Raw genomic sequence first — 22,090 nt, 5'->3', positions numbered from 1 at the left:
CTGGGTTCCACATGCATGTTTTACCTGAAGGAAGAATCCCTTACACCTGGAGAGTTGAGACCCATGGAATGGGTACCATGCAATATGACTTCAAAGGGTCTGCATTTGCTCACCGAACCTCACCAATCCTATCACTGCTGCGTTTATGCCGCTGTACACATGCTTGATTCTCTTTCGGAGACATATAAATCCATATGTTTTAAGATTCTTACTAGTCAGGTATATTCTTAGGGGTTTAATATGGGGTGTTGAGTCCACTTCGTTGAGCAAGGAGTAGCTCTTGTCTATTATATATTTGGCTTATGGAACGGTATCTGTGCTAATTTCAATCTCTGGTTTTATGCCGCACCCAACTCACCTTTCCACTTAAGCAAGCATAATTTGATTTTCTACATTTGACACCCTGTTCTGCTTTGTAATTCAGTTCTTGTGTAGCCAAGTTTATATTCCGTGTATTAGTGATATCTTATGATGTTTCTTTTTCTGTGTGACTTATTTCACTTAGAATCATCGTACCTGAATCCACTCATTATGCTGCTACGGGCCTGATGACATAGATTTCATTGCTGAGTGATATTGCATTGTACGTAAGTACCACAACTTCTTTATCCATTTTTCGCTTTCTGTGATATTGAACTTGTACGGTAAACGAGGTTCTTGTAAACAGAGCCGTCCCAAACTTTGGGGTGGCTGTGTCTTTTTGATTTTAATTTCCCTAAGCTATAGGACCATAAGAGGAAGTGCCCTAGGCTCTGTTGCTTTGTTTTTTGGATGTTTCAGGAAACACCATACACTTCTCCAGAGTGGCTGCTGGCAATTTACATCCCGCCCATCAGCATAACAAGGCTCCCAGTTCTCCATGGGCTGTCCTGCCTTTCTGGATTTTACACTTTTTTCAGATGACCCTTTTGACCAGGGGGCAGTGAGACTTCATTGTAGTGCAGATTTCCTTTGCAAGCTTGCTTGGTTGGCCAAAAAGGGCGTATGCGTTTTTTCCTGAATATATTCAGGAAAAAACGCATACGCCCTTTGTGGCCAAGTGCATCATTGTGGATGTTCTGCCTCTTTTCCTATGCTTTACATGCAATTCCAGTCTACCTCCTGAAATCGGTTTCCTGCAATTCTGCCCCGCTTTCAACTCCTCTTGGCAGCCTTACTTCAATATATTTTTGGAAGATAGCTGTCATTTATAACTCTGCAGGTTTGTGAATTACAGTGCCCCTGAGCTCCTTTCTTCAACTCGCTTTCTTGTGAGCTGGCCGCAACACCGCAGGATCGCTTCTGGCCCTAGTGTGGTTCCGGCATGGCACGCTGAGCCTTTGGTTAATTCCTCTTCCTGGTGGGAACTGAGAGTTAAATTTGCCCGTCTGGACACCTCCAACTAGTCTCTCATTGGTTCTTCCTATTCCTGTTCATTTTCCACAGAAATTGCAAACTGGGCCAAACAGGAGGTTAAAGGCACTGACTCTCCAAGTGGGGAGAGTGTTAGTAAAGCGTCTGGAATGTTGCACCCGAGTACCAGGGGACCAAAACTGAGACACATTTGAACACGTTTCCTGATCACACGGTGGATCATACTCTGGGTTCCACATGCATGTTTTAGCTGAAGGAAGAATCCCTTAAACATGGAGAGTTGAGACCCATGGAATGGGTACCATGCAATATGACTTCAAAGGGTCTGCATTTGCTCACCGAACCTCACCAATCCTATCACTGCTGCGTTTATGCCGCTGTACACACGCTTGATTCTCTTTCGGAGGCATATAAATCCATAGGTTTTAAGATTCTTACTAGTCAGGTATATTGTTAGGCGTTTAATATGTGGTGTTGAGTCCACTTCGTTGAGCAAGGAGTACCTCTTGTCTATTACATATTTGGTTTATGGAATGGTATCTGTGCTAATTTCAATCTGTGGTTTTATGCCGCACCCCAACTCACCTTTCCCCTTAAGCAAGCATAAGTTGGTTTTCTACATTTGACACCCTGTTCTGTTTTGTAATTCAGTTCTTGTGTAGCCAAGTTTACTTTCCGTGTAGTAGTGATATCTTATGATGTTTCTTTTTCTGTGTGACTTATTTCACTTAGAATCATCGTACCTGAATCCACTCATTATGCTGCTACAGGCCTGATGACATAGATTTCATTGCTGAGTGATATTGCATTGTACGTAAGTACCACAACTTCTTTATCCACTTTTCACTTTCTGTGATATTTAACTTGTACAGTAAACGAGGTTTTTGTAAACAGAGCCATCCCAAACTTTGGGGTAGCTGTGTCTTTTTGATTTTAATTTCCCTAAGCAATAGGACCATAAGTGGAAGTGCCCTAGGCTCTGTTGCTTTGTTTTTTGGATGTTTCAGGAAACACCATACACTTCTCCAGAGTGGCTGCTGGCAATTTACATCCCGCCCATCAGCATAACAAGACTCCCAGTTCTCCATGGCCTGTCCTGCCTTTCTGGATTTTACACATTTTTCAGATGGCCCTTTTGACCGGGGGGCAGTGAGACTTCATTGTAGTGCAGATTTCCTTTGCAAGCTTGCTTGGTTGGCCAAAAAGGGCGTATGCGTCTTTTCCTGAATATATTCAGGAAAAAACGCATACGCCCTTTTTGGCCAAGTGCATCATTGTGGACGTTCTGCCTCTTTTCCTATGCTTTACATGCAATTCCAGTCTACCTTCTGAAATCGGTTTCCTGCAATTCTGCCCCGCTTTCAACTCCTCTTGGCTGCCTTACTTCAATATATTTTTGGAAGTTACCTGTCATTTATAACTCTGCAGGTTTGTGAATTACAGTGCCCCTGAGCTCCTTTCTTCAACTCGCTTTCTTGTGAGCTGGCCGCAACACCACAGGATTGCTTCGGACCCTAGTTTGGTTCCGGCACGGCATGCTGAGCCTTTAGTTAATTCCTCTTCCTGGTGGGAAATGAGAGTTAAATTTGCCCGTCCGGACACCTCCACCTAGTGTCTCATTGGTTCTCCCTATTCCTGTTCAATTTCCACAGAAATTGGAAACTGGGCCAAACAGGAGGTTAAAGGCACTGACTCTCCAAGTGGGGAGAGTGTTAGTAAAGCGTCTGGAATGTTGCACCCAAGTACCAGGGGACAAAAACTGAGACACATTTGAACACGTTTCCCGATCACACGGTGGATCATACTCTGGGTTCCACATGCATGTTTTAGCTGAAGGAAGAATCCCTTAAACCTGGAGAGTTGAGACCCATGGAATGGGTACCATGCAATATGACTTCAAAGGGTCTGCATTTGCTCACCGAACCTCACCAATCCTATCACTGCTGCGTTTATGCCGCTGTACACACGTTTGATTCTCTTTCAGAGACATATAAATCCATAGGTTTTAAGATTCTTACTAGTCAGGTATATTCTTAGGGGTTTAATATGGGGTGTTGAGTCCACTTCGTTGAGCAAGGAGTAGCTCTTGTCTATTACATATTTGGCTTATGGAATGGTATCTGTGCTAATTTCAATCTCTGGTTTTATGCCGCACCCCAACTCACCTTTCCCCTTAAGCAAGCATAAGTTGGTTTTCTACATTTGACACCCTGTTCTGTTTTGTAATTCAGTTCCTGTTTAGCCAAGTTTACATTCCGTTTAGTAGTGATATCTTACGATGTTTCTTTTTCTGTGTGACTTATTTCACTTAGAATCATCGTACCTGAATCCACTCATTATGCTGCTACGGGCCTGATGACATAGATTTCATTGCTGAGTGATATTGCATTGTACGTAAGTACCACAACTTCTTTATCCATTTTTCGCTTTGTGTGATATTGAACTTGTACCGTAAACGAGGTTCTTGTAAACAGAGCCGTCCCAAACTTTGGGGTGGCTGTGTCTTTTTGATTTTAATTTCCCTAAGCTATAGGACCATAAGTGGAAGTGCCCTAGGCTCTGTTGCTTTGTTTTTTGGATGTTTCAGGAAACACCATACACTTCTCCAGAGTGGCTGCTGGCAATTTACATCCCGCCCATCACCATAACAAGGCTCCCAGTTCTCCATGGCCTGTCCTGCCTTTCTGGATTTTACACTTTTTTCAGATGGCCCTTTTGACCGGGGGGCAGTGAGACTTCATTGTAGTGCAGATTTCCTTTGCAAGCTTTCTTGGTTGGCCAAAAAGGGCGTATGCAGTTTTTCCTCAATATATTCAGGAAAAAACCCATATGCCCTTTTTGGCCAAGTGCATCGTTGTGGACGTTCTGCCTCTTTTCCTATGCTTTTCATGCAATTCCCATCTACCTCCTGAAATCGGTTTCCTGCAATTCTGCCCCGCTTTCTAGTCCTCTTGGCGGCCTTACTTCAATATATATTTGGACGATAGCTGTCATTTATTACTCTTCAGGTTTGTGAATTACAGTGCCCCTGAGCTCCTTTCTTCAACTCGCTTTCTTGTGAGCTGGCCGCAACACCACAGGATTGCTTCGGACCCTAGTTTGGTTCCGGCACGGCATGCTGAGCCTTTAGTTAATTCCTCTTCCTGGTGGGAAATGAGAGTTAAATTTGCCCGTCCGGACACCTCCACCTAGTGTCTCATTGGTTCTCCCTATTCCTGTTCAATTTCCACAGAAATTGGAAACTGGGCCAAACAGGAGGTTAAAGGCACTGACTCTCCAAGTGGGGAGAGTGTTAGTAAAGCGTCTGGAATGTTGCACCCAAGTACCAGGGGACAAAAACTGAGACACATTTGAACACGTTTCCCGATCACACGGTGGATCATACTCTGGGTTCCACATGCATGTTTTACCTGAAGGAAGAATCCCTTACACCTGGAGAGTTGAGACCCATGGAATGGGTACCATGCAATATGACTTCAAAGGGTCTGCATTTGCTCACCGAACCTCACCAATCCTATCACTGCTGCGTTTATGCCGCTGTACACATGCTTGATTCTCTTTCGGAGACATATAAATCCATATGTTTTAAGATTCTTACTAGTCAGGTATATTCTTAGGGGTTTAATATGGGGTGTTGAGTCCACTTCGTTGAGCAAGGAGTAGCTCTTGTCTATTATATATTTGGCTTATGGAACGGTATCTGTGCTAATTTCAATCTCTGGTTTTATGCCGCACCCAACTCACCTTTCCACTTAAGCAAGCATAATTTGATTTTCTACATTTGACACCCTGTTCTGCTTTGTAATTCAGTTCTTGTGTAGCCAAGTTTATATTCCGTGTATTAGTGATATCTTATGATGTTTCTTTTTCTGTGTGACTTATTTCACTTAGAATCATCGTACCTGAATCCACTCATTATGCTGCTACGGGCCTGATGACATAGATTTCATTGCTGAGTGATATTGCATTGTACGTAAGTACCACAACTTCTTTATCCATTTTTCGCTTTCTGTGATATTGAACTTGTACGGTAAACGAGGTTCTTGTAAACAGAGCCGTCCCAAACTTTGGGGTGGCTGTGTCTTTTTGATTTTAATTTCCCTAAGCTATAGGACCATAAGAGGAAGTGCCCTAGGCTCTGTTGCTTTGTTTTTTGGATGTTTCAGGAAACACCATACACTTCTCCAGAGTGGCTGCTGGCAATTTACATCCCGCCCATCAGCATAACAAGGCTCCCAGTTCTCCATGGGCTGTCCTGCCTTTCTGGATTTTACACTTTTTTCAGATGACCCTTTTGACCAGGGGGCAGTGAGACTTCATTGTAGTGCAGATTTCCTTTGCAAGCTTGCTTGGTTGGCCAAAAAGGGCGTATGCGTTTTTTCCTGAATATATTCAGGAAAAAACGCATACGCCCTTTGTGGCCAAGTGCATCATTGTGGATGTTCTGCCTCTTTTCCTATGCTTTACATGCAATTCCAGTCTACCTCCTGAAATCGGTTTCCTGCAATTCTGCCCCGCTTTCAACTCCTCTTGGCAGCCTTACTTCAATATATTTTTGGAAGATAGCTGTCATTTATAACTCTGCAGGTTTGTGAATTACAGTGCCCCTGAGCTCCTTTCTTCAACTCGCTTTCTTGTGAGCTGGCCGCAACACCGCAGGATCGCTTCTGGCCCTAGTGTGGTTCCGGCATGGCACGCTGAGCCTTTGGTTAATTCCTCTTCCTGGTGGGAACTGAGAGTTAAATTTGCCCGTCTGGACACCTCCAACTAGTCTCTCATTGGTTCTTCCTATTCCTGTTCATTTTCCACAGAAATTGCAAACTGGGCCAAACAGGAGGTTAAAGGCACTGACTCTCCAAGTGGGGAGAGTGTTAGTAAAGCGTCTGGAATGTTGCACCCGAGTACCAGGGGACCAAAACTGAGACACATTTGAACACGTTTCCTGATCACACGGTGGATCATACTCTGGGTTCCACATGCATGTTTTAGCTGAAGGAAGAATCCCTTAAACATGGAGAGTTGAGACCCATGGAATGGGTACCATGCAATATGACTTCAAAGGGTCTGCATTTGCTCACCGAACCTCACCAATCCTATCACTGCTGCGTTTATGCCGCTGTACACACGCTTGATTCTCTTTCGGAGGCATATAAATCCATAGGTTTTAAGATTCTTACTAGTCAGGTATATTGTTAGGCGTTTAATATGTGGTGTTGAGTCCACTTCGTTGAGCAAGGAGTACCTCTTGTCTATTACATATTTGGTTTATGGAATGGTATCTGTGCTAATTTCAATCTGTGGTTTTATGCCGCACCCCAACTCACCTTTCCCCTTAAGCAAGCATAAGTTGGTTTTCTACATTTGACACCCTGTTCTGTTTTGTAATTCAGTTCTTGTGTAGCCAAGTTTACTTTCCGTGTAGTAGTGATATCTTATGATGTTTCTTTTTCTGTGTGACTTATTTCACTTAGAATCATCGTACCTGAATCCACTCATTATGCTGCTACAGGCCTGATGACATAGATTTCATTGCTGAGTGATATTGCATTGTACGTAAGTACCACAACTTCTTTATCCACTTTTCACTTTCTGTGATATTTAACTTGTACAGTAAACGAGGTTTTTGTAAACAGAGCCATCCCAAACTTTGGGGTAGCTGTGTCTTTTTGATTTTAATTTCCCTAAGCAATAGGACCATAAGTGGAAGTGCCCTAGGCTCTGTTGCTTTGTTTTTTGGATGTTTCAGGAAACACCATACACTTCTCCAGAGTGGCTGCTGGCAATTTACATCCCGCCCATCAGCATAACAAGACTCCCAGTTCTCCATGGCCTGTCCTGCCTTTCTGGATTTTACACATTTTTCAGATGGCCCTTTTGACCGGGGGGCAGTGAGACTTCATTGTAGTGCAGATTTCCTTTGCAAGCTTGCTTGGTTGGCCAAAAAGGGCGTATGCGTCTTTTCCTGAATATATTCAGGAAAAAACGCATACGCCCTTTTTGGCCAAGTGCATCATTGTGGACGTTCTGCCTCTTTTCCTATGCTTTACATGCAATTCCAGTCTACCTTCTGAAATCGGTTTCCTGCAATTCTGCCCCGCTTTCAACTCCTCTTGGCTGCCTTACTTCAATATATTTTTGGAAGTTACCTGTCATTTATAACTCTGCAGGTTTGTGAATTACAGTGCCCCTGAGCTCCTTTCTTCAACTCGCTTTCTTGTGAGCTGGCCGCAACACCACAGGATTGCTTCGGACCCTAGTTTGGTTCCGGCACGGCATGCTGAGCCTTTAGTTAATTCCTCTTCCTGGTGGGAAATGAGAGTTAAATTTGCCCGTCCGGACACCTCCACCTAGTGTCTCATTGGTTCTCCCTATTCCTGTTCAATTTCCACAGAAATTGGAAACTGGGCCAAACAGGAGGTTAAAGGCACTGACTCTCCAAGTGGGGAGAGTGTTAGTAAAGCGTCTGGAATGTTGCACCCAAGTACCAGGGGACAAAAACTGAGACACATTTGAACACGTTTCCCGATCACACGGTGGATCATACTCTGGGTTCCACATGCATGTTTTAGCTGAAGGAAGAATCCCTTAAACCTGGAGAGTTGAGACCCATGGAATGGGTACCATGCAATATGACTTCAAAGGGTCTGCATTTGCTCACCGAACCTCACCAATCCTATCACTGCTGCGTTTATGCCGCTGTACACACGTTTGATTCTCTTTCAGAGACATATAAATCCATAGGTTTTAAGATTCTTACTAGTCAGGTATATTCTTAGGCGTTTAATATGGGGTGTTGAGTCCACTTCGTTGAGCAAGGAGTAGCTCTTGTCTATTACATATTTGGCTTATGGAATGGTATCTGTGCTAATTTCAATCTCTGGTTTTATGCCGCACCCCAACTCACCTTTCCCCTTAAGCAAGCATAAGTTGGTTTTCTACATTTGACACCCTGTTCTGTTTTGTAATTCAGTTCCTGTTTAGCCAAGTTTACATTCCGTTTAGTAGTGATATCTTACGATGTTTCTTTTTCTGTGTGACTTATTTCACTTAGAATCATCGTACCTGAATCCACTCATTATGCTGCTACGGGCCTGATGACATAGATTTCATTGCTGAGTGATATTGCATTGTACGTAAGTACCACAACTTCTTTATCCATTTTTCGCTTTGTGTGATATTGAACTTGTACCGTAAACGAGGTTCTTGTAAACAGAGCCGTCCCAAACTTTGGGGTGGCTGTGTCTTTTTGATTTTAATTTCCCTAAGCTATAGGACCATAAGTGGAAGTGCCCTAGGCTCTGTTGCTTTGTTTTTTGGATGTTTCAGGAAACACCATACACTTCTCCAGAGTGGCTGCTGGCAATTTACATCCCGCCCTTCACCATAACAAGGCTCCCAGTTCTCCATGGCCTGTCCTGCCTTTCTGGATTTTACACATTTTTCAGATGGCCCTTTTGACCGGGGGGCAGTGAGACTTCATTGTAGTGCAGATTTCCTTTGCAAGCTTTCTTGGTTGGCCAAAAAGGGCGTATGCAGTTTTTCCTCAATATATTCAGGAAAAAACCCATATGCCCTTTTTGGCCAAGTGCATCGTTGTGGACGTTCTGCCTCTTTTCCTATGCTTTTCATGCAATTCCCATCTACCTCCTGAAATCGGTTTCCTGCAATTCTGCCCCGCTTTCTAGTCCTCTTGGCGGCCTTACTTCAATATATATTTGGACGATAGCTGTCATTTATTACTCTTCAGGTTTGTGAATTACAGTGCCCCTGAGCTCCTTTCTTCAACTCGCTTTCTTGTGAGCTGGCCGCAACACTGCAGGATTGCTTCAGGCCCTAGTGTGGTTCTGGCATGGCATGCTGAGCCTTTGGTTAATTCCTTTTCCTGGTGGGAACTGAGAGTTAAATTATCCCGTCCAGACACCTCCAGCTAGTCTCTCATTGGTTCTCCCTATTCCTGTTCATCTTACACAGAAATTCCAACTGGGCCAAATAGGAGGTTAAAGGCACTGACTCTCCAAGTGGGGAGAGTGTTAGTAAAGCGTCTGGAATGTTGCACCCGAGTACCAGGCGACGAAAAGTGAGACACATTTCAACACATTTCCCGATCACACGGTGGATCATACTCTGGGTTCCACATGCATGTTTTACCTGAAGGAAGAATCCCTTAAACCTGGAGAGTTGAGACCCATGGAATGGGTACCATGCAATATGACTTCAAAGGGTCTGCATTTGCTCACCGAACCTCACCAATCCTATCACTGCTGCGTTTATGCCGCTGTACACACGCTTGATTCTCTTTCGGAGACATATAAATCCGTAGGTTTTAAGATTATTTCTAGTCAGGTATATTCTTAGGCGTTTAATATGGGGTGTTGAGTCCAATTCGTTGAGCAAGGAGTAGCTCTTTTCTATTACATATTTGGCTTATGGAACAGTATCTGTGCTAATTTCAATCTCTGCTTTTATGCAGCACCCCAACTCACCTTTCGCCTTAAGCAAGCATAAGTTGGTTTTCTACATTTGACACCCTGTTCTGTTTTGTAATTCAGTTCTTGTGTAGCCAAGTTTACATTCCGTGTAGTAGTGATATCTTATGATGTTTCTTTTTCTCTGTGACTTATTTCACTTAGAATCATCGTACCTGAATCCACTGATTATGCTGCTATGGGCCTGATGACATAGATTTCATTGCTGAGTGATATTGCATTGTACGTAAGTACCACAACTTCTTTATCCATTTTTCGCTTTGTGTGGTATTGAACTTGTACCGTAAACGAGGTTCTTGTAAACAGAGCCGTCCCAAACTTTGGAGTGGGTGTGTCTTTTTGATTTTAATTTTCCTAAGCTATAGGACCATAAGTGGAAGTGCCCTTGGCTTTGTTGCTTTGTTTTTTGGATGTTTCAGGAAACACCATACACTTCTCCAGAGTGGCTGCTGGCAATTTACATCCCGCCCATCAGCATAACAAGGCTCCCAGTTCTCCATGGCCTGTCCTGCCTTTCTGGATTTTACACTTTTTTCAGATGGCCCTTTTGACCGGGGGGCAGTGAGACTTCATTGTAGTGCAGATTTCCTTTGCAAGCTTGCTTGGTTGGCCAAAAAGGGCGTATGCGTCTTTTCCTGAATATATTCAGGAAAAAACGCATACGCCCTTTTTGGCCAAGTGCATCATTGTGGACGTTCTGCCTCTTTTCCTATGCTTTACATGCAATTCCAGTCTACCTTCTGAAATCGGTTTCCTGCAATTCTGCCCCGCTTTCAACTCCTCTTGGCTGCCTTACTTCAATATATTTTTGGAAGTTACCTGTCATTTATAACTCTGCAGGTTTGTGAATTACAGTGCCCCTGAGCTCCTTTCTTCAACTCGCTTTCTTGTGAGCTGGCCGCAACACCACAGGATTGCTTCGGACCCTAGTTTGGTTCCGGCACGGCATGCTGAGCCTTTAGTTAATTCCTCTTCCTGGTGGGAAATGAGAGTTAAATTTGCCCGTCCGGACACCTCCACCTAGTGTCTCATTGGTTCTCCCTATTCCTTTTCAATTTCCACAGAAATTGGAAACTGGGCCAAACAGGAGGTTAAAGGCACTGACTCTCCAAGTGGGGAAAGTGTTAGTAAAGCGTCTGGAATGTTGCACCCAAGTACCAGGGGACAAAAACTGAGACACATTTGAACACGTTTCCCGATCACACGGTGGATCATACTCTGGGTTCCACATGCATGTTTTAGCTGAAGGAAGAATCCCTTAAACCTGGAGAGTTGAGACCCATGGAATGGGTACCATGCAATATGACTTCAAAGGGTCTGCATTTGCTCACCGAACCTCACCAATCCTATCACTGCTGCGTTTATGCCGCTGTACACACGCTTGATTCTCTTTAAGAGACATATAAATCCATAGGTTTTAAGATTCTTACTAGTCAGGTATATTCTTAGGGGTTTAATATGGGGTGTTGAGTTCACTTCGTTGAGCAAGGAGTAGCTCTTGTCTATTACATATTTGGCTTATGGAACGGTATCTGTGCTAATTTCAATCTCTGGTTTTATGCCGCACCCAACTCACCTTTCCACTTAAGCAAGCATAAGTTGATTTTCTACATTTGACACCCTGTTCTGTTTTGTAATTCAGTTCCTGTGTAGCCAAGTTTACATTCCGTGTAGTAGTGATATCTTATGATGTTTCTCTTTCTGTGTGAATTATTTCACTTAGAATCATCGTACCTGAATCCACTCATTATGCTGCTACGGGCCTGATGACATAGATTTCATTGCTGAGTGATATTGCATTGTACGTAAGTACCACAACTTCTTTATACATTTTTCGCTTTCTGTGATATTGAACTTGTACGGTAAACGAGGTTCTTGTAAACAGAGCCGTCCCAAACTTTGGGGTGGCTGTGTCTTTTTGATTTTAATTTCCCTAAGCTATAGGACCATAAGTGGAAGTGCCCTAGGCTCTGTTGCTTTGTTTTTTGGATGTTTCAGGAAACACCATACACTTCTCCAGAGTGGCTGCTGGCAATTTACATCCCGCCCATCAGCATAACAAGGCTCCCAGTTCTCCATGGCCTGTCCTGCCTTTCTGGATTTTACACTTTTTTCAGATGGCCCTTTTGACCGGGGGGCAGTGAGACTTCATTGTAGTGCAGATTTCCTTTGCAAGCTTGCTTGGTTGGCCAAAAAGGGCGTATGCGTCTTTTCCTGAATATATTCAGGAAAAGACGCATACGCCCTTTTTGGCCAAGTGCATCATTGTGGACGTTCTGCCTCTTTTCCTATGCTTTACATGCAATTCCAGTCTACCTTCTGAAATCGGTTTCCTGCAATTCTGCCCCGCTTTCAACTCCTCTTGGCTGCCTTACTTCAATATATTTTTGGAAGTTACCTGTCATTTATAACTCTGCAGATTTGTGAATTACAGTGCCCCTGAGCTCCTTTCTTCAACTCGCTTTCTTGTGAGCTGGCCGCAACACCACAGGATTGCTTCGGACCCTAGTTTGGTTCTGGCACGGCATTCTGAGCCTTTAGTTAATTCCTCTTCCTGGTGGGAAATGAGAGTTAAATTTGCCCGTCCGGACACCTCCACCTAGTGTCTCATTGGTTCTCCCTATTCCTGTTCAATTTCCACAGAAATTGGAAACTGGGCCAAACAGGAGGTTAAAGGCACTGACTCTCCAAGTGGGGAGAGTGTTAGTAAAGCGTCTGGAATGTTGCACCCGAGTACCAGGGGACGAAAACTGAGACACATTTGAACACGTGTCCCGATCACACGGTGGATCATACTCTGGGTTCCACATGCATGTTTTAGCTGAAGGAAGAATCCCTTAAACCTGGAGAGTTGAGACCCATGGAATGGGTACCATGCAATATGACTTCAAAGGGTCTGCATTTGCTCACCGAACCTCACCAATCCTATCACTGCTGCGTTTATGCCGCTGTACACATGCTTGATTCTCTTTCAGAGACATATAAATCCATAGGTTTTAAGATTCTTACTAGTCAGGTATATTCTTAGGGGTTTAATATGGGGTGTTGAGTCCACTTCGTTGAGCAAGGAGTAGCTCTTGTCTATTACATATTTGGCTTATGGAACGGTATCTGTGCTAATTTCAATCTCTGGTTTTATGCCGCACCCAACTCACCTTTCCACTTAAGCAAGCATAAGTTGATTTTCTACATTTGACACCCTGTTCTGTTTTGTAATTCAGTTCCTGTGTAGCCAAGTTTACATTCCGTGTAGTAGTGATATCTTATGATGTTTCTCTTTCTGTGTGAATTATTTCACTTAGAATCATCGTACCTGAATCCACTCATTATGCTGCTACGGGCCTGATGACATAGATTTCATTGCTGAGTGATATTGCATTGTACGTAAGTACCACAACTTCTATATCCATTTTTCGCTTTCTGTGATATTGAACTTGTACGGTAAACGAGGTTCTTGTAAACAGAGCCGTCCCAAACTTTGGGGTGGCTGTGTCTTTTTGATTTTAATTTCCCTAAGCTATAGGACCATAAGTGGAAGTGCCCTAGGCTCTGTTGCTTTGTTTTTTGGATGTTTCAGGAAACACCATACACTTCTCCAGAGTGGCTGCTGGCAATTTACATCCCGCCCATCAGCATAACAAGGCTCCCAGTTCTCCATCGGCTGTCCTGCCTTTCTGGATTTTACACTTTTTTCAGATGACCCTTTTGACCCGGGGGCAGTGAGACTTCATTGTAATGCAGATTTCCTTTGCAAGCTTGCTTGGTTGGCCAAAAAGTGCGTATGCGTTTTTTCCTGAATATATTCAGGAAAGAACGCATACGCCCTTTTTGGCCAAGTGCATCATTGTCGACGTTCTGCCTCTTTTCCTATGCTTTACATGCAATTCCAGTCTACCTCCTGCAATCGGTTTCCTATAATTCTGCCCCGCTTTCAAGTCCTCTTGGCAGCCTTACTTCAATATATTTTTGGAAGATAGCTGTCATTTATAACTCTGCAGGTTTGTGAATTACAGTGCCCCTGAGCTCCTTTCTTCAACTCGCTTTCTTGTGAGCTGGCCGCAACACCGCAGGATTGCTTCAGGCCCTATTTTGGTTCCGGCAGGGCATGTTGAGCCTTTGGTTAATTCCTCTTCCTGGTGGGAAATGAGAGTTAAATTTGCCCGTCCAGACACCTCCACCTAGTCTCTCATTTGTTCTCCCTCTTCCTGTTCATCTTCCGCAGAAATTGCAAACTGGGCCAAACAGGAGGTTAAAGGCACTGACTCTCCAAGTGGGGAGAGTGTTAGTAAAGCGTCTGGAATGTTGCAGCCGAGTACCAGGGGACGAAACCTGAGACATATTTGAACACGTTTTCCGATCACATGGTGGATCATACTCTTGGTTCCACATGCATGTTTTAGCTGAAGGAAGAATCCCTTAAACATGGGGAGTTGAGACCCATGGAATGGGTACCATGCAATATGACTTCAAAGGGTCTGCATTTGCTCACCGAACCTCACCAATACTATCACTGCTGCGTTTATGCCACTGTACACACGCTTGATTCTCTTTCGGAGACATATAAATCCATAGGTTTTAAGATTCTTACTAGTCAGGTATATTCTTAGGCGTTTAATATGGGGTGTTGAGTCCACTTCATTGAGCAAGGAGTAGCTCTTGTCTATTACATATTTGGCTTATGGAATGGTATCTGTGCTAATTTCAATCTCTGGTTTTATGTAGCACCCAAACTCACCTTTCCCCTTAAGCAAGCATAAGTTGGTTTTCTACATTTGACACCCTGTTCTGTTTTGTAATTCAGTTCCTGTTTAGCCAAGTTTACATTCCGTTTAGTAGTGATATCTTACGATGTTTCTTTTTCTGTGTGACTTATTTCACTTAGAATCATCGTACCTGAATCCACTCATTATGCTGCTATGGGCCTGATGACATAGATTTCATTGCTGAGTGATATTGCATTGTACGTAAGTACCACAACTTCTTTATCCATTTTTCGCTTTGTGTGATATTGAACTTGTACCGTAAACGAGGTTCTTGTAAACAGAGCGGTCCCAAACTTTGGGGTGGCTGTGTCTTTTTGATTTTAATTTCCCTAAGCTATAGGACCATAAGTGGAAGTGCCCTAGGCTCTGTTGCTTTGTTTTTTGGATGTTTCAGGAAACACCATACACTTCTCCAGAGTGGCTGCTGGCAATTTACATCCCGGCCTTCACCATAACAAGGCTCCCAGTTCTCCATGGCCTGTCCTGCCTTTCTGGATTTTACACATTTTTCAGATGGCCCTTTTGACCGGGGGGCAGTGAGACTTCATTGTAGTGCAGATTTCCTTTGCAAGCTTTCTTGGTTGGCCAAAAAGGGCGTATGCAGTTTTTCCTCAATATATTCAGGAAAAAACCCATATGCCCTTTTTGGCCAAGTGCATCGTTGTGGACGTTCTGCTTCTTTTCCTATGCTTTTCATGCAATTCCCATCTACCTCCTGAAATCGGTTTCCTGCAATTCTGCCCCGCTTTCTAGTCCTCTTGGCGGCCTTACTTCAATATATATTTGGACGATAGCTGTCATTTATTACTCTTCAGGTTTGTGAATTACAGTGCCCCTGAGCTCCTTTCTTCAACTCGCTTTCTTGTGAGCTGGCCGCAACACTGCAGGATTGCTTCAGGCCCTAGTGTGGTTCTGGCATGGCACGCTGAGCCTTTGGTTAATTCCTTTTCCTGGTGGGAACTGAGAGTTAAATTATCCCGTCCAGACACCTCCAGCTAGTCTCTCATTGGTTCTCCCTATTCCTGTTCATCTTACACAGAAATTCCAACTGGGCCAAATAGGAGGTTAAAGGCACTGACTCTCCAAGTGGGGAGAGTGTTAGTAAAGCGTCTGGAATGTTGCACCCGAGTACCAGGCGACGAAAAGTGAGACACATTTCAACACATTTCCCGATCACACGGTGGATCATACTCTGGGTTCCACATGCATGTTTTACCTGAAGGAAGAATCCCTTAAACCTGGAGAGTTGAGACCCATGGAATGGGTACCATGCAATATGACTTCAAAGGGTCTGCATTTGCTCACCGAACCTCACCAATCCTATCACTGCTGCGTTTATGCCGCTGTACACACGCTTGATTCTCTTTCGGAGACATATAAATCCGTAGGTTTTAAGATTATTTCTAGTCAGGTATATTCTTAGGCGTTTAATATGGGGTGTTGAGTCCACTTCGTTGAGCAAGGAGTAGCTCTTTTCTATTACATATTTGGCTTATGGAACAGTATCTGTGCTAATTTCAATCTCTGCTTTTATGCAGCACCCCAACTCACCTTTCCCCTTAAGCAAGCATAAGTTGGTTTTCTACATTTGACACCCTGTTCTGTTTTGTAATTCAGTTCTTGTGTAGCCAAGTTTACATTCCGTGTAGTAGTGATATCTTATGATGTTTCTTTTTCTCTGTGACTTATTTCACTTAGAATCATCATACCTGAATCCACTCATTATGCTGCTACGGGCCTGATGACATAGATTTCATTGCTGAGTGATATTGCATTGTACGTAAGTACCACAACTTCTTTATCCATTTTTCGCTTTGTGTGGTATTGAACTTGTACCGTAAACGAGGTTCTTGTAAACAGAGCCGTCCCAAACTTTGGAGTGGGTGTGTCTTTTTGATTTTAATTTTCCTAAGCTATAGGACCATAAGTGGAAGTGCCCTTGGCTTTGTTGCTTTGTTTTTTGGATGTTTCAGGAAACACCATACACTTCTCCAGAGTGGCTGCTGGCAATTTACATCCCGCCCATCAGCATAACAAGGCTCCCAGTTCTCCATGGCCTGTCCTGCCTTTCTGGATTTTACACTTTTTTCAGATGGCCCTTTTGACCGGGGGGCAGTGAGACTTCATTGTAGTGCAGATTTCCTTTGCAAGCTTGCTTGGTTGGCCAAAAAGGGCGTATGCGTCTTTTCCTGAATATATTCAGGAAAAAACGCATACGCCCTTTTTGGCCAAGTGCATCATTGTGGACGTTCTGCCTCTTTTCCTATGCTTTACATGCAATTCCAGTCTACCTTCTGAAATCGGTTTCCTGCAATTCTGCCCCGCTTTCAACTCCTCTTGGCTGCCTTACTTCAATATATTTTTGGAAGTTACCTGTCATTTATAACTCTGCAGGTTTGTGAATTACAGTGCCCCTGAGCTCCTTTCTTCAACTCGCTTTCTTGTGAGCTGGCCGCAACACCACAGGATTGCTTCGGACCCTAGTTTGGTTCCGGCACGGCATGCTGAGCCTTTAGTTAATTCCTCTTCCTGGTGGGAAATGAGAGTTAAATTTGCCCGTCCGGACACCTCCACCTAGTGTCTCATTGGTTCTCCCTATTCCTGTTCAATTTCCACAGAAATTGGAAACTGGGCCAAACAGGAGGTTAAAGGCACTGACTCTCCAAGTGGGGAAAGTGTTAGTAAAGCGTCTGGAATGTTGCACCCAAGTACCAGGGGACAAAAACTGAGACACATTTGAACACGTTTCCCGATCACACGGTGGATCATACTCTGGGTTCCACATGCATGTTTTAGCTGAAGGAAGAATCCCTTAAACCTGGAGAGTTGAGACCCATGGAATGGGTACCATGCAATATGACTTCAAAGGGTCTGCATTTGCTCACCGAACCTCACCAATCCTATCACTGCTGCGTTTATGCCGCTGTACACACGCTTGATTCTCTTTCAGAGACATATAAATCCATAGGTTTTAAGATTCTTACTAGTCAGGTATATTCTTAGGGGTTTAATATGGGGTGTTGAGTCCACTTCGTTGAGCAAGGAGTAGCTCTTGTCTATTACATATTTGGCTTATGGAACGGTATCTGTGCTAATTTCAATCTCTGGTTTTATGCCGCACCCAACTCACCTTTCCACTTAAGCAAGCATAAGTTGATTTTCTACATTTGACACCCTGTTCTGTTTTGTAATTCTGTTCCTGTGTAGCCAAGTTTACATTCCGTGTAGTAGTGATATCTTATGATGTTTCTCTTTCTGTGTGAATTATTTCACTTAGAATCATCGTACCTGAATCCACTCATTATGCTGCTACGGGCCTGATGACATAGATTTCATTGCTGAGTGATATTGCATTGTACGTAAGTACCACAACTTCTTTATACATTTTTCGCTTTCTGTGATATTTAACTTGTACGGTAAACGAGGTTCTTGTAAACAGAGCCGTCCCAAACTTTGGGGTGGCTGTGTCTTTTTGATTTTAATTTCCCTAAGCTATAGGACCATAAGTGGAAGTGCCCTAGGCTCTGTTGCTTTGTTTTTTGGATGTTTCAGGAAACACCATACACTTCTCCAGAGTGGCTCCTGGCAATTTACATCCCGCCCATCAGCATAACAAGGCTCCCAGTTCTCCATGGCCTGTCCTGCCTTTCTGGATTTTACACTTTTTTCAGATGGCCCTTTTGACCGGGGGGCAGTGAGACTTCATTGTAGTGCAGATTTCCTTTGCAAGCTTGTTTGGTTGGCCAAAAAGGGCGTATGCGTCTTTTCCTGAATATATTCAGGAAAAGACGCATACGCACTTTTTGGCCAAGTGCATCATTGTGGACGTTCTGCCTCTTTTCCTATGCTTTACATGCAATTCCAGTCTACCTTCTGAAATCGGTTTCCTGCAATTCTGCCCCGCTTTCAACTCCTCTTGGCTGCCTTACTTCAATATATTTTTGGAAGTTACCTGTCATTTATAACTCTGCAGATTTGTGAATTACAGTGCCCCTGAGCTCCTTTCTTCAACTCGCTTTCTTGTGAGCTGGCCGCAACACCACAGGATTGCTTCGGACCCTAGTTTGGTTCTGGCACGGCATGCTGAGCCTTTAGTTAATTCCTCTTCCTGGTGGGAAATGAGAGTTAAATTTGCCCGTCCGGACACCTCCACCTAGTGTCTCATTGGTTCTCCCTATTCCTGTTCAATTTCCACAGAAATTGGAAACTGGGCCAAACAGGAGGTTAAAGGCACTGACTCTCCAAGTGGGGAGAGTGTTAGTAAAGCGTCTGGAATGTTGCACCCGAGTACCAGGGGACGAAAACTGAGACACATTTGAACACGTGTCCCGATCACACGGTGGATCATACTCTGGGTTCCACATGCATGTTTTAGCTGAAGGAAGAATCCCTTAAACCTGGAGAGTTGAGACCCATGGAATGGGTACCATGCAATATGACTTCAAAGGGTCTGCATTTGCTCACCGAACCTCACCAATCCTATCACTGCTGCGTTTATGCCGCTGTACACATGCTTGATTCTCTTTCAGAGACATATAAATCTATAGGTTTTAAGATTCTTACTAGTCAGGTATATTCTTAGGGGTTTAATATGGGGTGTTGAGTCCACTTCGTTGAGCAAGGAGTAGCTCTTGTCTATTACATATTTGGCTTATGGAACGGTATCTGTGCTAATTTCAATCTCTGGTTTTATGCCGCACCCAACTCACCTTTCCACTTAAGCAAGCATAAGTTGATTTTCTACATTTGACACCCTGTTCTGTTTTGTAATTCAGTTCCTGTGTAGCCAAGTTTACATTCCGTGTAGTAGTGATATCTTATGATGTTTCTCTTTCTGTGTGAATTATTTCACTTAGAATCATCGTACCTGAATCCACTCATTATGCTGCTACGGGCCTGATGACATAGATTTCATTGCTGAGTGATATTGCATTGTACGTAAGTACCACAACTTCTATATCCATTTTTCGCTTTCTGTGATATTGAACTTGTACGGTAAACGAGGTTCTTGTAAACAGAGCCGTCCCAAACTTTGGGGTGGCTGTGTCTTTTTGATTTTAATTTCCCTAAGCTATAGGACCATAAGTGGAAGTGCCCTAGGCTCTGTTGCTTTGTTTTTTGGATGTTTCAGGAAACACCATACACTTCTCCAGAGTGGCTGCTGGCAATTTACATCCCGCCCATCAGCATAACAAGGCTCCCAGTTCTCCATGGGCTGTCCTGCCTTTCTGGATTTTACACTTTTTTCAGATGACCCTTTTGACCCGGGGGCAGTGAGACTTCATTGTAATGCAGATTTCCTTTGCAAGCTTGCTTGGTTGGCCAAAAAGTGCGTATGCGTTTTTTCCTGAATATATTCAGGAAAGAACGCATACGCCCTTTTTGGCCAAGTGCATCATTGTCGACGTTCTGCCTCTTTTCCTATGCTTTACATGCAATTCCAGTCTACCTCCTGCAATCGGTTTCCTATAATTCTGCCCCGCTTTCAAGTCCTCTTGGCAGCCTTACTTCAATATATTTTTGGAAGATAGCTGTCATTTATAACTCTGCAGGTTTGTGAATTACAGTGCCCCTGAGCTCCTTTCTTCAACTCGCTTTCTTGTGAGCTGGCCGCAACACCGCAGGATTGCTTCAGGCCCTAGTTTGGTTCCGGCAGGGCATGTTGAGCCTTTGGTTAATTCCTCTTCCTGGTGGGAAATGAGAGTTAAATTTGCCCGTCCAGACACCTCCACCTAGTCTCTCATTTGTTCTCCCTCTTCCTGTTCATCTTCCGCAGAAATTGCAAACTGGGCCAAACAGGAGGTTAAAGGCACTGACTCTCCAAGTGGGGAGAGTGTTAGTAAAGCGTCTGGAATGTTGCAGCCGAGTACCAGGGGACGAAACCTGAGACATATTTGAACACGTTTTCCGATCACATGGTGGATCATACTCTTGGTTCCACATGCATGTTTTAGCTGAAGGAAGAATCCCTTAAACATGGGAGTTGAGACCCATGGAATGGGTACCATGCAATATGACTTCAAAGGGTCTGCATTTGCTCACCGAACCTCACCAATACTATCACTGCTGCGTTTATGCCACTGTACACACGCTTGATTCTCTTTCGGGGACATATAAATCCATAGGTTTTAAGATTCTTACTAGTCAGGTATATTCTTAGGCGTTTAATATGGGGTGTTGAGTCCACTTCATTGAGCAAGGAGTAGCTCTTGTCTATTACATATTTGGCTTATGGAATGGTATCTGTGCTAATTTCAATCTCTGGTTTTATGCAGCACCCAAACTCACCTTTCCCCTTAAGCAAGCATAAGTTGGTTTTCTACATTTGACACCCTGTTCTGTTTTGTAATTCAGTTCCTGTTTAGCCAAGTTTACATTCCGTTTAGTAGTGATATCTTACGATGTTTCTTTTTCTGTGTGACTTATTTCACTTAGAATCATCGTACCTGAATCCACTCATTATGCTGCTATGGGCCTGATGACATAGATTTCATTGCTGAGTGATATTGCATTGTACGTAAGTACCACAACTTCTTTATCCATTTTTCGCTTTGTGTGATATTGAACTTGTACCGTAAACGAGGTTCTTGTAAACAGAGCCGTCCCAAACTTTGGGGTGGCTGTGTCTTTTTGATTTTAATTTCCCTAAGCTATAGGACCATAAGTGGAAGTGCCCTAGGCTCTGTTGCTTTGTTTTTTGGATGTTTCATGAAACACCATACACTTCTCCAGAGTGGCTGCTGGCAATTTACATCCCGCCCTTCACCATAACAAGGCTCCCAGTTCTCCATGGCCTGTCCTGCCTTTCTGGATTTTACACTTTTTTCAGATGGCCCTTTTGACCGGGGGGCAGTGAGACTTCATTGTAGTGCAGATTTCCTTTGCAAGCTTGCTTGGTTGGCCAAAAAGGGCGTATGCGTTTTTTCCTGAATATATTCAGGAAAAAACGCATACGCCCTTTTTGGCCAAGTGCATCGTTTTGGACGTTCTGCCTCTTTTCCTATGCTTTACATGCAATACCAGTCTACCTCCTGAAATCGGTTTCCTGCAATTCTGCCCCGCTTTCAACTCCTCTTGGCAGCCTTACTTTAATATATTTTTGGAAGATGGCTGTCATTTATAACTCTGCAGGTTTGTGAATTACAGTGCCCCTGAGCTCCTTTCTTCAACTCGCTTTCTTGTGAGCTGGCCGCAACACCGCAGGATTGCTTCGGGCCCTAGTGTGGTTCCGGCATGGCACGCTGAACCTTTGGTTAATTCCTCTTCCTGGTGGGAAATGAGAGTTAAATTTGCCCGTCCGGACACCTCCACCTAGTCTCTCATTGGTTCTCCCTATTCCTGTTCATTTTCCACAGAAATTGCAAACTGTGCCAAACAGGAGTTTAAAGGCACTGACTCTCCAAGTGGGGAGAGTGTTAGTAAAGCATCTGGAATGTTACACCCGAGTACCAGGGGACGAAAACTGAGACACATTTGAACACGTTTTCC

The sequence above is a fragment of the Leucopleurus acutus genome (assembly GCF_964270905.1).
Source record: "Leucopleurus acutus genome assembly, chromosome: 4".
Taxonomy (NCBI): domain Eukaryota; kingdom Metazoa; phylum Chordata; class Mammalia; order Artiodactyla; family Delphinidae; genus Leucopleurus; species Leucopleurus acutus.
Note: the sequence above shows the minus strand (reverse complement) of the source record.